We start from the raw sequence: 17,672 nt of genomic DNA on the forward strand, positions 1-17,672 counted from the left end.
ACACAGGTGCCCCTACAGGTTGTTTCTAACTTGAAATAATCAAAAGTTTAAAGCCACTTTGTCTTTTACTAATTGTCGGAATAAAAAATGATGATCAGGTTACTTTACAACTTTAAGGTTTGCCTGATAGCATTTTGTATCCTCATTTTATCCTATGGCATTTATGGGGTTAGATTTTTATGAAGTACGAGTTCCTAGCACCTTTGGTTGTCTTTAACCTTCCTAAGCTGGTTATCTTCCAGGCAAACTAATGTTTCTTCCATATGTAGTGTGTTTTAAATCATTTTAATTATATCCCGCCTTTCAAACTAAAGTCTCAGCTAGGGGACTACAGTCATCAGTTCTTGGTTGATTTCTTTCCATTAATTCAACTTGCCAAAGTTAGATTCCTAACACAGAACGTTAGGTGTTGATTCCATCTTGTCCCAACCACTGACTTTGTAGATGAGAAATTCCATACCCACTGTGACTAAATGACCTCCTCCATCCTCCCGCAAGTTTCAAAATGCCATCTGTAAATGAATTCACGTATTTAACACACACTTGTTAAATGAAATAGCTGAATTTGTCCTATAATGAAAATAATGGGCAAAGGTGGTTAAAAGCTGAATACAGAATACCCTGCTTAATAAATAATTCAACATTGGGAAAATATGCTTTTATTTGTTTTACACCAGGGAGGAATCTTTGCATATTTGAGCAGGAAAAATTACTGAAAAAAAAATACAAGTACTTGGGCAAAAAGTAAAGGAGGCAAGGTGAAAATTAATTGGCAAAAGAAGGGCTGGAATTAGAATAAAGGTTGAATGGAAACAGACTAAGTCTAATTTAGTTTGTTGAATGTGGGGTAAGGAGAATAACTTTGAGGCTTACCTAAATTAAACAAGTACAAAATGTTTTAAAGATGTAATTCTTTAAGAGAAGTTTTAGGTTGATAACAGTGTTGAAGAGGAAGTTACAGATTTCCCATCTGTGTACCTCTGACTCAATACATATGTACCTATACATACCTCCTGTATTACCAGTATCTCTTACCAGAATAGTACTTTTGTTTATGTATTTTATTTTTTTTTAATTTTTTAAAAGATTTTATTTATTTATTTGACACAGAGAGAGAGATCACAAGTAGGCAGAGAGGCAGGCAGAGAGAGAGAGAGAGAAGCAGGCTCCCTGCCGAACAGAGAGCCTGATTCGGGGCTCGATCTCAGGACCCTGGGATCACGACCTAAGCTGAAGGCAGAGGCTTTAACTCACTGAGCTACCCAGATGCCCCTCATTTATCTATTTTAAACTAAGGTTGAACCTACACTGACACATTATAATCAAAGTCTACAAGGTTATTTGAGGGTTTACTCTTTTTAAAAAAATTAACATAAAATGTATTATTTGTTTCAGGGGTATAGGTCTGTGATTCATCAGTGTTATACAACTCACACATAGCACATGCCCTCCCCAGTTTACTCTTGATGGTGTATATCCACTGGGTTTGGGACAAATATATCATGACTTATATCCATTATTACGGTTATTATATGCAACAATTTCACTTCCCTAAAGATACTCTCTGCTCTGCCAACTCATTTGTTTGCCACCTTGCTCCCTGGCAACCACCAACATTTTTACTGTATCCATAGTTTTGCCTTTTCCAGGATGCAATTACAGTTGCAATTGCATGGTGTGTAGCCTTTTCATATTGGCTTCGTTGACTTGGTAATAAGCATTTATGGTTCCTCCATGTGTGTGTGTGTTTTTTTAATTTATTTATTTGACAGATAGAGATCACAAGTAGGCAGAAAGGCAGGCAGAGAGAGAGGAGGAAGCAGACTCCCCGCTGAGCAGAGAGCCCGATGTGGGGCTCGATCCCAGGATGCTGGGATCATGACCTGAGCCGAAGGCAGAGGCTTTAATCCACTGAGCCATCCAGGCGCCCCCTTCCATGTGTTTTAATGGCTCGACAGCTCCTATCTTTTTAGCATTTAATAATACTCCATTGTCTAGGTGGACCATGGTTTGTGCATTGTTCACATACTGAAGGACAACTTGGTTGTTTCCATGTTTTGGCAATTACAAATAAAGCTGCTATAGACATTAGTGTGCAGGTTTTGTGTAGACATAAGATTTCAGCTTCTTTGGGTAAATGTCAAGGAGCATAATTGTTACATCATATAGTAAAAATATGCCTGGTTGTGAGGAACCATCAGATTGTCATCCAGGTAATGGGACCACTTTGCATTCCCACCAGCAGTGGATGAGAGTTCCTATTTTTTGCTTCACATCCTCATCAACATTTGTTATTGTAGTCTGGGATTTTGGCATTCTAATAGGTTTCTAGAGGTGTCTTCTTGTTTTAATTTACATTTGTCTTATGGCATATGATGTGGAATACCTTTTCATGTGTCTGTTTGCAGTCTATTCATATTCTTTGATGAGGTTAAAGTCTTCTGCCTGATTTTTATATCAGGTTATTTGCTTCCTGTTGAGTTTTATGAAATGTTGAGGTTTTCTGGGGCGCCTGGATGGCTCAGTCGGTTAAGCGACTGCCTTCAGCTCAGGTCATGATCCCAGCATCCTGGGATCGAGCCCCACATCGGGCTCTCTGCTCAGCGGGGACTCTGCTTCTCCCTCTGACCCTGTCCCCTCTCATGTTCTCTCTCTCATTCTCTCTCTCTCAAGTAAATAAATAAATTCTTAAAAAAAAAAGAATTGTTGAGTTTTCCCCCAGCTTTGACATAAAATTGATATATAACACTGTGTAAATTTGATACTTACATATTGCATAATGAGTACCACCGTAGTGTTAGCTGATGTTTTCCTGACATAATTACCACTTCTTTTTGTGGTGAGAACAATTGAGATCATTCTTTTAACAACTTGTTTATAATACAGTATTACTGAGAGTAATAATCATCGTGCTGTACTTTAGATCCCTAGAACTTGTCTTTTAAATAGAATTTTGTACTTTAAAAGAAAATTTATTGGAGAGAGAGCAAGAAAGAGCACACACCAGGCATGTGAGGAGAGGGAGAGGTAGAGGAAGAGAATCTCACGTAGACTCCCTGTTGAATGTGGAGCCTGTTGTGGGGCTTGGTCCTGTGACCCTACATTACCGGAGCTGGAACTGAGAGTTGGTTGCTTAACTGACTGAGCCACCCAGGTGCCCCAGGAGGTTTGTACTCTGACCAATTCTTCTCCATTCCTCTTGCCCCCAACCCCCAACCCCTGGTAAACACCACTCTACTCTGTGTCTGTGAGAAACACTTTTGGATTGCACATGTAAGTGATACCATGCGATACTTGCTTTTCTCTGTCTGGCTTACTTCAATTACTATAATGCCCTCAAGGTTTCATTTATGTTGTTGGAAAGGGCACAATGTCCTTTGTCATTACTGAATAATACTCCATTGTGTATGTGTACGTGTGTTTGTATACATATGTGTGTGTGTATGTATCTCACATACTCTACCCACTTGTCTATTAATGGACACTTAATGTTTCCATGTCTGGGCTATTGTGAATAATGCTCCTATGAACTTGGAAATGCAGATACTTTAATAGATCCTGTTTTCATTTCTTTGGATATGCACTCAGAACTTTGATTGCCAGATTATATGGTGGTTCTACTTTTAATTTTTTGAGGAACATTCATACAGTTATCTCTGGTGACTGTACCAATTTACATTCTTAGCAACAAAGTTCCCTTTTCTCCACATCCTTGCCACTACTTGGATCTTCCCTTTTTTTTGAGAATAGCCATTAAGAGGTATGAAGTGTTACTTCATGGTGGTTTTGATTTGTATTTCCCTAATGATTAGTAATATTGAGCTCTTTTTTATGTACCTGTCAGTTCTTTGTATGTCTCCTTTGTTTAAAATATGTGTTTAGGTCCTTTGCCCATTTTTTAATTGGTTGCAATTTTGTTATTGAGTTGCATGACTTCTTAATGTATTTGGGATATTAACTCCTTAACAGATATGATTTGCACATGTTTTCCCCCCATCATAGGTTGTCTTTTGATTTTGTTGATTGGATTTTTTTTAAATTTGATATGCAGATGCTTTTTAAAGTGTAGTGTCACTAATTAACTTTTTCTTTAATCCCTGTGCTTCCGGTGTTATATCCAAAAAATTATTGCCACAACCAATGTCATGGACTGTTTTTTTGTCTTATTATAGGAGTTTTATGGTTTCAGGACTTACATTTTAGTTTTTAATCCATTTAAGTTAATTTTTTAAGTGGTATAAGACAGGGGTCCAGTTTTATTCTTATGCATGTGATTATCCATGTTTTTCAACACTATTTATTCAAGAGGTTTTCCTTTCCCCATTGACTATTCCGAGATCCTTTGTCACATATCAGTTGATTGTATATGTGAAGGTTTGTTTTTGGGCTCGCAATTCAGTTTCATTTATTTTATGTCAGTACCATACTGTCACAATTAATGTAGCTTTCTTAAATGGTGTGAAATCAAGAGGTATCAATCCTCCAGGCTTGCTCATCTCTCTTAGGATTATTTTGGCTATTCAGGTTCTTTCGTGGTGTCATACAAATTTTGGGATTCCTTCCTTCCTTCCTTCCTTCCTTCCTTCCTTCCTTCCTTCCTTCCTTCCTTCCTTCCAACATTTTGAAAAAGCCATTTGAATTTTGACAGGAGTTGGACTGCATCTGTAGATTGCTTTGGCTAGTTTGGAAATTCTTAAAATAATAACTTTTCCAGTCCATGAATGCGGGATAGCTTTCTATTTGTGTCTTCTTCATGATCATTCATCATGGTCTTTTAGTTTTCAGTGTACTAATCTCTAACATATTTGGTTAAATTTATTCCTAACTATTTTATTATTTTTTAGTACTATCATAAGGAGGTTTTTTAAAATTTCTGTTTCATATATTTCATTATTAGTGTATAGAACATAACTGATTTCTGTATGAGAATTTCCTATCCTTCAGCTCTACTGAATTTTTCAGTTTTTACATATATATATATATACATATACATATACATATGTATATATATATATACATATACATATACATATACATATGTATATATATATATTTTTGGTGGACAGTTTAGGATTCTTTATGTATGAAATCATAGCACTTGCAAACAAAGACAGTTGTACTTAATTCTTTCTGTTTTGAATGCCTTTTATTTCTTTTTCTTTCCTCAGTTCTCTGGCTAGGGCTTCCAGTACTGTACTGAATAGGAGGGGTGATTTTAGAGGAAAAGATTTCAGTCTTTCACTGTTGAATATGGTGGTAGGTATGGAGTTCTCCTATGTAGGCTTCATTATGTTGAGGTATGTCCATCTGTTCCCAATTTGTTGTGTGTTTTTATTATGAAAGGGTATTAACATTTTGTCAAATGCTTTCCCTCCACCTAATCAGATGATAAGATCACTTGTAATCTTTCACTCTACTAATGAAGTGTATTATATTTATTGATTTGCATATATGGAACCATCTTGTGTTTCAGAGATAAATCAATTGATCATGGTGTACGATTGTTTTGATGTGATGTTGAATTCAGTTTGCTAACATTTTATTGAGAAGGTTTGCGTGTATATTTATCAGGGATATTGGTCTTTAGGTTTACTTAGTTGTGACGTGCTTATCTTGCTTTGGTGTCAGGGTATTGCTGATCTTGTAAAACGAATCCTTTTCAGGTTTTTTTTTTGTTTGTTTGTTTTGTTTTGTTTTGTTTTTTAGAGTTTGAGAAAGGATTGGCACTAATTCTTCTTTAAAATTTGGGTAGAATTTATAGCAAAACCACCTGATCCTGGACTTTTCTTTGTTGGGAAACTTTTGGTTACTCTTTAAATCTTACTTATGATTGGTCTGACCAGATTTTCTACTTCTTCATATTTCCCTCTTGATAGGTTGTACCTTTATAAGAATTTAATTTTAGCCTATACAATTTGTTGATTTATAATTGTTCAGAGTAATCTCTCATAGTCCTTTGTATGTCTCTAGTAACAGTTGTAATGTCAACTCTCCTCTCAAAAAACTCTTAGTTTTATTAATCTTTCCTATTGTTTTTCTGGCCTATTTTATTTCTGCTCTGATCATGTTATTTCCTTCCTCTTAGTAAATTTTGACTTGATTTGTTCTTGTTTTTCTTCTCCTTTGAGGTGTAAAGTTAGACTGTTCCCTTGAAATACTACATTTTTCTTAATGTAGGTATTTATCACTATAAACCTCCCTCCTAGAATTGCTTTTTCAGCATCCCATATGTTTGGTATGTGTGTTGATACTTTAATTTGTTTTGTCATGTTTTTTGTTTCCCTTGTAATTCTTTGAGCCATTGCTTATACAAGATTGTGTTGTTTAAATTGCACATATTGTTTAATTTTCCAGCACAACTTTTGTTACTGATTTCTCGTTTCATACCATTGTGGTCAGCAAAACAATATTTGGTATGACTTCAGCCTCTTTAAATTTTTTAAGACTTGTTGTGTGACCTACCATGATGGAGATTTCATGTGCACTCAAGAGTAATGTATATTGGGGCATCTGGGTGGCTCAGGGGGTTAAAGCCTCTGCTTTCAGCTCAGGTCATGATCCCAGGGTCCTGGGATCGAGCCCTGCATCGGGCTCTCTGCTCAGCAGGGAGCCTGCTTTCCTTCCTCTCTCTGCCTGCCTCTCTATCTACTTGTGTTCTCTGTCTGTCAAATAAATTAAAAAAAAAAGGAGTAATGTATATTCTTTTGCTGTTGGATGGAATGTTCTGTACATATTTGTTAGGTCAATTTGGTCCAAAATATGGCTCTAGTCCAGTGTTTCTTAATTCATTTTATGATGGGTGATCTTTCCATTGTTGAATGTGGAGTACTAAAGTTTTCTACTATTACTGTGTTATCTATCCCTTCTGATGTGTTAGTATTTGCTGATATATGTAGGTGCTCTGATATTGGGTGCTTATATATTTATGATACATTTTCTTGATGATTTGATGCCTGCTTCATTATGCAATGATCTTCTTTGTCTCTAGTTATTATTTTTGTCTTACTGTCCATTTTCTGCATTTTTGATCATTTCTTCCTCTCTACATGAATAGTTACAAAGTTTTCATCTTCAATCTCATTGATTCTTTCTTCTTGCTTAAATCTGATGTTAATGCTTCTTATTGTGTTTTTGTTTTTGTTTTTTTTTTTTTTTTTTAAATTCCCTTCATTGTGTTCTCCAACTCCAGATTTTTTGTATGGTTCTTTGATGATTTCTTTCTCTTGGTTAAACTTCTCATTTTGTTAGTGTATTTTTCTAAGTTTGTAAAATTGTCTTTCTCTCTGTTCTTGAAGCTGACTGAGTTCCTTAAAACAACTTATTTTTTTTGTATCTTTATCTGGTAAATTATAGATCTCCATTTCTTTGGATTAAGTTAATAGAAGAGATTATGATCCTTTGGTTGTGTCCTGTTACCTTAGTTTTTGATATTTCTTGAGGTTTTGTTTTTCCATCTTAGCATTTGAAGTAGCAGTCACCTCCTCTAGTCTTTACTGTCTGCCTTTGGGAGAGAGATACCTTCTGTCAGCCTTAATAGATGTTTTGAGGCTGTCAGAGAACTTTTATGGGCACATATACTCCATGCTTCTTGCTCTGTCTTAGGGAGAATTCTTCAGCATGTCTGTCTTGTGTAGGTCCTAAAATGCCCATGGCCAAGCGTGGACAGCCTCTCTTCTGTTTTCTCAAACATGATGCTAGAGCTTAATTTTATCTCTCCCTTTCCCTCAGATTCAACTGGATTTCAGCATACTCTCTTGCCATCTGCCAAAGCCTCATTTCACTGCTGCCATTGGGAGCATGCAGTGGGTGGGGGCATGTGTGTTGAGGCATGCAGAGTGCTGAAGGTTCATGTAGACAATTTGGGGATTTAATGGGAGGGGGATATTTCCAGTGGCTCATTCTTGGGCTTCTTTATGGAGTCTGCCATCAGTTAGTAGGATCTGTGTTCCTCTAATATCTCCCAAGAATTTTCTTCCCCTTTGCTGTACCCACTCTCGTGATTTATTACTCCGGATGGAATAAGAGAGAAGTGAGTCCCTTTGGCAGCATCCTACAGAGCCAAGGAAGCCAGATGCTCACTCATACAGTTTCCCTTTTCCTTACAGGAGAAGTTACAGGCGGAGGAGGATCTCGCTTGGCTTTAAGCTGTGCCACCTTGGGCAAAGGAGAATGCTGGTAAAGTTAAACTGTTTATTTTGCCTACTCCAATGTGTCTGAATTCATATATATTTATTTTTTTGTTCCATTGGTGTGCTAGAGCTTCTCTGAAAACCTGAACTTTCACAAAGTCTCTCTCTTTTGTGGGAGATTACCTCAGTCGGGGTTTTCCAGGGGCTCCTGGGAGCACAGTGAGTGGCTGAGTCTGGTTTATGGCCCACATCCAGGATTGAGGTCTGTTTGATTGTTACCTGTCAAATGGATGGGTGACACTACTTCCATGTTCCTTTGCATAATGTAGTAGTTCTCACATCTCCCTTGAAGGCAGTTTTTTCTGCAAATCATGCCAAATTTTTGTTGTCGAGTGTGGGATGGAATGAAGAATGTGTAATACTATCATGATGTTGACGTCACCTACCGTAAGTTGTGTTTTCATTGTCACTTAGTTGAAGGTACTCTTAATTTTCTCTTGAAGTTTTTTCTTTGACTCACGTGGTTACTTAAAAGGATGTTCTTGAGTCTTGATGTGTTTGGGTATTGTCTAGTTAACTTTTTGTTCCTGATTTCTAATTTAACTTCATTGTTGTCTGACAACAGATACTGCTTATGATTTCTGTATTTTAAATTTGTTCATTGTTAAATTTGTTACTGGTGTGTTTTATGGACCAATGTGATTTTTCCTGGTGAATGTTTGATGGAGGCTAGAGAAAAGTGTGTATTCTGTTGTTTTTTGGGTGAAGTAATCTATAGATGTCAATTATACATAATTGATTCATGGTGTTGTTCAGCTCAACCATACCCTTACTGATGTTCTGCCTGCTGGACTGTCCATTTTTGACAAAGAATTGTTGAAGTCTCTAACTGTAGTTGTAGATTTATTTATTTTTCCTTTCATTTCTATGGGTTTTGGATCATGGAGTTTAAGGCTCTTTTATTAGGTGCTTGCACATTAAGAATTATTATGTCTTCTTGGAGAATTGACCCATTTAATATAATGAATACCCTTCTTTATCTTGGACAACTTTACTTACTTTGCTGTCTGCTGTGTTGTACATACAGTTTTTACACAGTCCTCAAGTTTGTTGTAAAGAACGGTTTGGGAAGTGTATTTCTTCTTGACCTCTATTTGTTAATTTCACTCATTACCCAAGGAGACCTAAGGTCTGGAAGCTGACGGCCCTGAGAAGTATTTTTGAAGTATTTCTGTAGGCTATGGCAGAATTATTAATTGTTACTATCATTATAGATGAACAGATACCATGTCACTGTAATTACTGAGGATTTCTTTTTATTCATCCCTTCCTCCTTGGAATTTGCCCTCCCTTTCTTATCTCTTTCCCTCTTTTGCTCAATAATTATTACCTAATAACTACCGCACATAATGGGAACAGAAAGCTATGATCTGTCAAAAATATAAATGATGAGCCTGATTACCCTAAATTGGGAAGAAAACAGTAAATGTCCTAAATGTAAAATAAGATTCTTTGGAGCTTCTGTTGGAAGGGAGCAGAGAAACAGGAAAGAATATTCTATGAATGCTCTACCATGTTGGAAAACAACAGCGTTTTTGGGAAAATAATTAATTTAGAACTTTTTACATTCATGTACCAATTTCAACTTCAGATACATAATTCTTTGTAATAATTGTTTTTCTGATCGTTCTATTTGTATTTAGATTTCTGTTTTCATTCTAAAATATTTAATTAGGACACTGATACAACATAGTTTATCCTAAACCTCACATAATTTGGCAATCCTACATTCATTGTGGTATATAGTTCTGTTTTTTGAAATATAAGAAGGTTTTCACCGTTCTTGTGTGTATTTTGTTGGATACAGAGGTTGATGTCCAAGCACCATTTTCTTCCTTGCTGTAGTAACCATGCAGTTTGTTGGTTGATCCCACCTCTACTGATGGGTATTCATGACTCTAATCCAGTGGTTCTAATTTCTAGGGGTGAAGTTGGACTCACTTGGGGGGTTTGCTGAAATTATAGATATCTGAGCACCACTCAGACTTTTTAACTTCACAGGTGAGTTTTAAGTGCAGCCAGAGTTGAGAGCAGTGAACCTTAGGCATGTATTAGTTTTAGGCTCCTTGGTTCAAGCTCTTAAGCCTGTCTTTACCGGCTGCATTGTCCTGGCCACAAGGACAGGTCAGGAATGCGTGAATGATCTTGTTTAGGAGGCAGAACCAGAAAGGAAAATTGCTATGCACTTCCTGGTAAAAATTCCTCACTTTAGAGAGAAAGCTGTTGAAATATTTGGTCTCTAATATCTGAATATTGTCATTTGTTTGGGATAAAGCCCATTATTTCTGCATTTGCTTTTGTTACCAACCCCTATAGAAATACAGAGTGGAGAAAAACACAGGGTGATGAGCAGTTCCCTGCATTTAATCAACCCTATAACTAGACTTATTGCTACTTATTGCTACTATTTATGTATATGAAATTAACCATTTGATGTCCTCCCTTAAGACTTTGGGGACTCCTAGTTTTTTTTTAACTTTGGCTTAGTAGCTTAACTATGCCTCATACGGTAATGATTTCAGCCTATAAGCACTTTTCTTTAAACTTGGACTTCTCTTTAAATTATTTAGTGTATGTATGTCAGAGTAGTTAATCCATCATTGGATTTATTTACAGTGACTTTCATAAATCATTATTTTTTCTTAAAAACTATATTTTTGCATTTGTTGTTGAGCGTATGTCTTCTCTATCATCCTTATGAAATTCTCAAATACAGTGGAGATAGAACCTGGCACATAATAGAAGCGCAGGAGTTAAAAAGGACAGTATTTTTTTCTCCCAACTGCACACCATTTTTTTTCATAGCATACAACCTGTTTCCTGTTTGACTACTGATACTCTTACATCTTTTGCAATGTCTCTACATGACTTTTGATAATATGCATTGAGAAAGCAATGCATTTTTGCTTGTCAAACCTTCCTGTTTTCTATGCGTTTCAGACAAATAAAATGTAGTAGAGAACAGTAGGTACCATTTTTCCCTTTTACTGTTAGGAAACCCTAAAATGAGTTTCTAATCATAACAGTTTTATAAAGTACTGCTTCGAATCATTTGATTTTAATCAGAGTTCTCTTATTTAATGATGACACCAGGCTTATTTATTTATTTATTTATTTATTTTTAATGGGAACTTCTGATGTCTGTGTCAGTTAAAGCAGCTAAACAACAAACTCATGTGCTGTGTGAACCAAACGAAACACATCTGGTTTGCTGGCTAGCAATGTGTACCCTTTCAACCGCTAAACATTACAGCCAGGAGCCTGAGCTAGCACTGAGGGTCTCCTCTTTGCCCTGCCCCCAGCTCTTGCCCAGTGTCACTTTTCCCATCCTCAGGTGCAGTGGTCAACCAGCAGCAACTGAAGCCCACCTTCCTGTTTATTTGCAGTGAATTATTAGCTATGAGAAATTAGTAAACAAAGAATTTTTCCTGCCTTCTTAAGTATGCGCTTTGTACATTGTGTTTACTATGTTTCAGCTCTAAGGACACCCAAAGTAGAGCAATGGATTAATTTTCAGATTCAGTATTTGATGGTATTTTAAAGCCTTTCTCCTAAATCTTTGTAATTATTATTATTTTTATTATTTTTTAAAGATTTCATTTATTTATTTATTTAGAGCTTGAGCAGGGGGAGGGGCGGAGGGAGAGGAAGAGACAGAATATCAAGCAGACTGTGCATCAGTCACCTAGTCTCACGCAGGGCTCAATCCTGTGTCGCTGAGATCACAACCTGAGTTGAAATCAAGAGTTGGACAGTTAATTGACTGAGACACCCAGGTGCCAAAAGGACAAGAATTTTTTTTTTCCTTAGGTAGGCTTTACACCCAGCATGGAGCCCAGTGTGGTGTTTGAACTCGTGACTCTGAGATCAAGACCTGCTCTGAGATCCAGAGTTAGCCACTTAACTGACTGAGCCACCCAGGCGCTGTAAATCTTTGTCATTATTTTTGTTAACTTCCTAGGACCTGCTTCCTATTAGTTACATTCCCTTGAGAAGTGAAAGTTCTACCATGGAGCTCTTTTGCTGTTATAGAATATGAATTGTGTGGTATGTGTGCATATGAATGTGTGTGTGCATGTACATTTCTGCAGACATTTTAGGCTAATTTCCAATCATACAACAATGTCAAAGAAACTGAGAAATAATTGAATCTTCTAGTAGGTCAATGTCAAAATTGTACGTCAGTACAAAAATTTTAGTATGTTCCAAAGTTTAGAGTACAAGGTATTTTTAGCTGAAAAACTCAGTCAAATATGTTGTTCCAAAGGATGACACCCGAAGATGTTGGAAGGGAATTGTGAGGGAATTGTCAGTACCATTTCCTCTATTGTTCTTTGGCCTGGCACCTTGGTAGAAGGAAATAAAGCAATAAACAGTTGCCTTTATAAGGTGTGTACCCTGCTTTGTCAGGAATGGAGAATGTAGTTGTCAGATTTTCTGGAGGACAGACTCCCAAGGGCCTCTTGTGATGTTTTCCGCAATATTATGGGACAGCTCTGGTACTTTGTAGTCTCTACCACAGTTTCATATTTAGTTTTTGGAGAGAACAACAAACAAACCTACCATTAGATAAAGACTTAGATATAGCCATGATCTTCCAAGTGCTTAATTTCTTTGGATAAAATGAAATGACCAAGGATATTTCTTGTAATTCAGTAAAAAGGAGTTACAGTGAAATAATAATTTCCTTTATTTAAAAAAAAAAAACCAAAACCCTGACTTTTTAAATTAAAAATACTACCACTTCATTAAACAGGGTAAAAAATTTGTGATGAAAAATGCATCTTTCCCACCCTAGATGCTGATGTACACACACACACACACACACACACACACACAAAATTTGGATTTTGAATTGTTTTTCTTAAGGTTTTTGAGTTTTTAATAAAGCCTCCAAACTGAAAATAAATGTATTTAGTTTCTGAAGGGAGGTGCCTATAATTCTCACACTGGATTACTAAAATAGAGAAGAACTAGTCCAGCAACTTCAAGTGCACCCACCTCCCCCTTCAGGGTGTATCAAAGGAGACTAGACTACCGTAGGAGATAGTCTGTGTGATAGAGGGTGGAGAGATTGGGGTCTTGGGTAGAACAAGGTCTTTTATCTGTTCTCTATCTTGGAGGAGGGTAAAGGGACCCTCTTCTCCTTAGACCAAGCCATGTGTATTTCTAGAAGACCTCTCTCTGTTTTAGGAGGAGTCTGTGAAAAGAGGAGACCATTAGCTTACTCCTCAGTTCGGTGTTTCCTAGACAGGACCTGGTTCAGCCATGGCACCAAGATTTCCTCAGTGAGAATGTTAATGACTCCCCTGGAGATGGGGACTTACAAACACAGACACAGAAGCCTGTCTCTTGCTGGAGCATCCTGAAGGCAGAATAAGGAGATAAATGCAAACCTGCATTACTGCCAACTGAGGTTGAGAAGATAAGTGAATTTGTCACAAGCCAAATGGGCAAAGGAGGTAACTTGGCTGGAAGTGTCTTGAGGGACTTCTTCCCCAACATCACTTGGGGGCTGGTGAAGAGAGGACTCCAGTAGTCGGAGGCTTTTGGGTATAGTGATAGGGGCATCAGATGATGGAATTTTACAAGAAGGCAACTGGAGGAGGCAAGGCCCACCTCAGGGATTGTACATCATGGAGGTTTTCTTGAAAGAGCCATAGTCCAGTCAATACAACAGTCAGCACTTGGCTGCTGCTGTCCTAACAGCTGATAAGGCGAGAGGACATTAGTCCTCTAAGACATTGTAGCTTCTGTTCTCTAACCTCACCTCTGCCAGTGAGGGACCCCCAAGCAGCAGAGTAAAGGGAGAAGGGGAGGAGGGAGGTGTGACAAACTATCAAGGGAGAAGAGGAGAGCCAGCATCCATCTTGATTGCATGGCGTCAAGACACAACCCACACCTCAGGTAGGGGACAGGGGAGAAGTGTTGCCTTAGATGTAGTTTGGACTACAGAATGGACTGTATTTATAGTATCTGAAAAGTCATGATTATTAAAAAGACTATTGTCATGAATTGAAAGTGATACAAAAGCTACGGGGTGATAAGAGAGGCCACCACAAATACAGAAACATAAAGGGTATTCCTGTTTTAACCAATGTTAAACTTTCACTAAGCCATTTATGCACATGGAAAGTTTATCCACGTATATTTACTAAAGCACAAGTGTGCGGTACTACTTGTGATACTTTGTACTTTTCTTCTGTAATCTGTTTTGCCTGTCTCTTAAATGAGCGTGCTGTTTCAGCTAGGGTAATTGTAGCTCCTGCGACAGGTAAATTCTGAAGTTCCACAGGGTTAGCTCACTGAAAGCCAGGTCAGCAGCAAGCTTCCCTCCATGGCCCTTCTGGGAGACTTGCTTCTTGAACACATGGCTTCCAAGCTACCCAGATTTTCATTCCATTAAACAGAAAGAAAGAGCATAACATGTAGAATGAGGGAGGTTTTGGATGCTGAGACCAGAGCATCTGGTACTGATTCTGTTCACATTGGACCCTCTTGTATCTGACTGCATTTCCCTGTCAGGGCAATTTGGAGATGCAGCCTAATTCTGTGACCAGTATGAAAAGTAAAGTGTGACCAGTATGAAAAGTAAAGTGATTTGTACAATCCCTTTGGTGATTAGTTCACTAATAACTAGGAAACTTTATCATTTAATCAGGAAACTTTACCTTTAAACTAGGACATGTAACTTCAAAATGGCTATAGACTATTTGATATTATGGCAGTTCTGTAATTTATGTGACCATATCCGTATTGGTGGAAACATAAGTGTTTTGCTATATATTTTTGGTTTCCGACACTGCTGCAGAGAACTTTGTTATTCTTGAATTTGGGCACATGTGTATGTCCTGAAGATACATCCTTAGAAGTGAAACAGCCACTTGAAAGAATATAGGCAATTTTGAATTTTTGGAATTATTGCCCTCCAAAGAGATTTTTTTTATCAGTTACACACTTAACAGTAGTTTATGAGCTTATCTCTTCTGCCTAAACTTCAGCCCACTTTGCCTTTTTTAATTTTTTTCTTTTAATAAATACATTTATTTTTACAGTAGCTAGTTGCACTTATTCCTTAGTGGTCTTGTAGATAGATCCCACTACAACTAGTTTTCTTTCAGTAAAGTGGGGAAGGAAGTGGGTAGAAGATCTGTTCTCTGTCACTTAACAAGTTTTGCAGTTTATACAAGTAATCACTTTGCATTACATTTGCTTACATTTCTCATTTGGAAAACTGGAATGTGAGATTTAATTTTTTTTTAAAGGTTTTATTTATTTATTTGACAGACAGAGATCTCAAGTAGGCAGAGAGACAGGCAGAGAGAGAGGGGGGGGGAAGCAGGCTCTCCATTGAGCAGGGAGCCTGATGTGGGACTGGATCCCGGGACCCTGAGATCATGACCTGAGCCAAAGGCAGAGGCTTAACCCACTGAACCACCCAGGTGCTCCGAGATTTGATTTTTGTAAGGATCTCTAAGTTCATATACATAATTCTAGCAGTGTCTGCAAAAGTTTTGCAAGCAATGCAACTTTAGGTCAGGAGTAGGCTGGTAACAGATTTGTTAATGAAATAATAGTTCACTAAAAGTAATGTTAGAGGCATTTGCGTGTAAGAGACAGAATGCTTACCTGAACATGGTATAATACCGTATATTCCTGCAAAAATAGATGTTGCTATAATAATACATAGGAAATATTTTTAAAGCAAAGTCGGTAAATTTTAGATTCAGTCTTATCTTTTAAATTAAGTTTTCCAATTTCTATATCTCCTTTTAAATTCTTTAGTTAAATAATCTTGTAAGACTTTTTTCTCACACAAAAACTTGGAAAGTGGAATATTTAAACCATTTTTTTAATGGAAACATAGGCAAATGATCTAAAGTGAAAGGATTTTTTTTGTTTTGTTTTGTTTTGTTTTTTGGGTTTTTTGTTTGTTTGTTTTGTATTTTTGTTTTTGTTTTTGTTTTGTTTTGTTTTTGGTGATATTCCAGAGATGTTTGTTGCTTAGTATGGTTTAAACTTTAATTTGCATTTGTCTGTAGGCAGATTATTAAGCCTCAGGTTACAAATACAGGTTCAGTTTGCCTTTCTGTGTATGTGAATATGTGTATTGCCTTAACCTCTGTGGGGTATTTGAGGAATAATTTGTAAGCTCCCTGCATCTGTTAAAATCAGTCTGACTGTTAGAAGGCACATAGGATCAGAAAGATAGTAAATGTGGTACTCAAACTGGAGGATCTGCACTTGAGACTCCATGTCCCAGTAACAGAACTAAATAGCCAGTGGCTGTGTGTATTTTGGGAGGGCACATGTTTGGGGAGGGGTAAGAGATTGAGCCTGTAATACTATAGTGGCTGATGGATCTGAAGTAAGGTCCAAGCCAGCATTGATCTCCCTGGGGAAGGAGAAGCTGACCAATCAAGGCAAGCCAGGTGTCAGGCAAATTTCTCAGGGAAGCTGCCACACTCTTTGCTTTCATGGGAGCTTTGCTGGATCCAAGGCAAAGCTATGAAGGAAAGAAGGTTCCTAGCACCTCTTCCATTTTGGGGTTCAGAAAGCTGAAGAAACTCTAGGGCCTAAAATGGAAGAGCTGTGATGTTAACATAAGGCCTATCTGGTGATTCCATATATAGTTCTCTTGTGCAACATCGTTGAATCAAACTCATTAGGCTACAAGCTGTATGAGAGTAGAGTCCTTATCTTGGCATTCATCTCTTTCTCCTGACTGATTTCAGGTGGGAAATGGTGGGAACTTCATATTTTTAAATGAGCATGTGAGCAAAAAAATAAGGAAAGAAGGCAAGGAGAAAAATCACTTTCTAATCCCTAGACATGAATTGTTACCAATCTCTTAATACATTTAAAATGGTAAAGCATTTTCATGTGAGACTGAAATGTAAATACTGAGCTTGAAATAGACTTGAAATTATGTTTAATTACCACCTCTAAAAGTCAACAGAAGAATAGTGCTTCATGACTTAAAGGCTTTAACCATTAAAGGTGTATTTTGCATGATTTTCTGTTTTCTGTGTGTTGAGTTTGAGGAGTTATTTATAGATCTTGGCTATCAGCCCTTTGTCTGTACTGTCATTTGCGAATATCTTCTCTCATTCCGTGGGTTGCCTCTTTGTTTTGTTGACTGTTTCCTTTGCTGTGCAGAAGCTTTTGATCTTGATGAAATCCCAAAAGTTCATTTTCGCTTTTGTTTCCTTTGCCTTTGGAGACATACCTTGAAAGAAGTTGTTGTGGCCGATGTCGAAGAGGCTACTGCCTATGTTCTCCTCTAGGATTTTGATAGATTCCTGCCTCATGTTGAGGTCTTTTATCCATTTCAAGTTTATCTTTCCGTATGCTGTAAGAGAATGGTCGAGTTTCATTCTTCATGAACAGACACTTCTCCAAAGAAGACATACAAATGGCTAACAGGCACATGAATAAATGTTCATCATCATTAGCCATCAGGGAGGTTCAAATCAAAACACA

This window comes from Lontra canadensis, unplaced genomic scaffold (genome assembly GCF_010015895.1).
Source record: "Lontra canadensis isolate GAN:19392208 unplaced genomic scaffold, GSC_riverotter_1.0 scaffold167, whole genome shotgun sequence".
NCBI lineage: Eukaryota > Metazoa > Chordata > Mammalia > Carnivora > Mustelidae > Lontra > Lontra canadensis.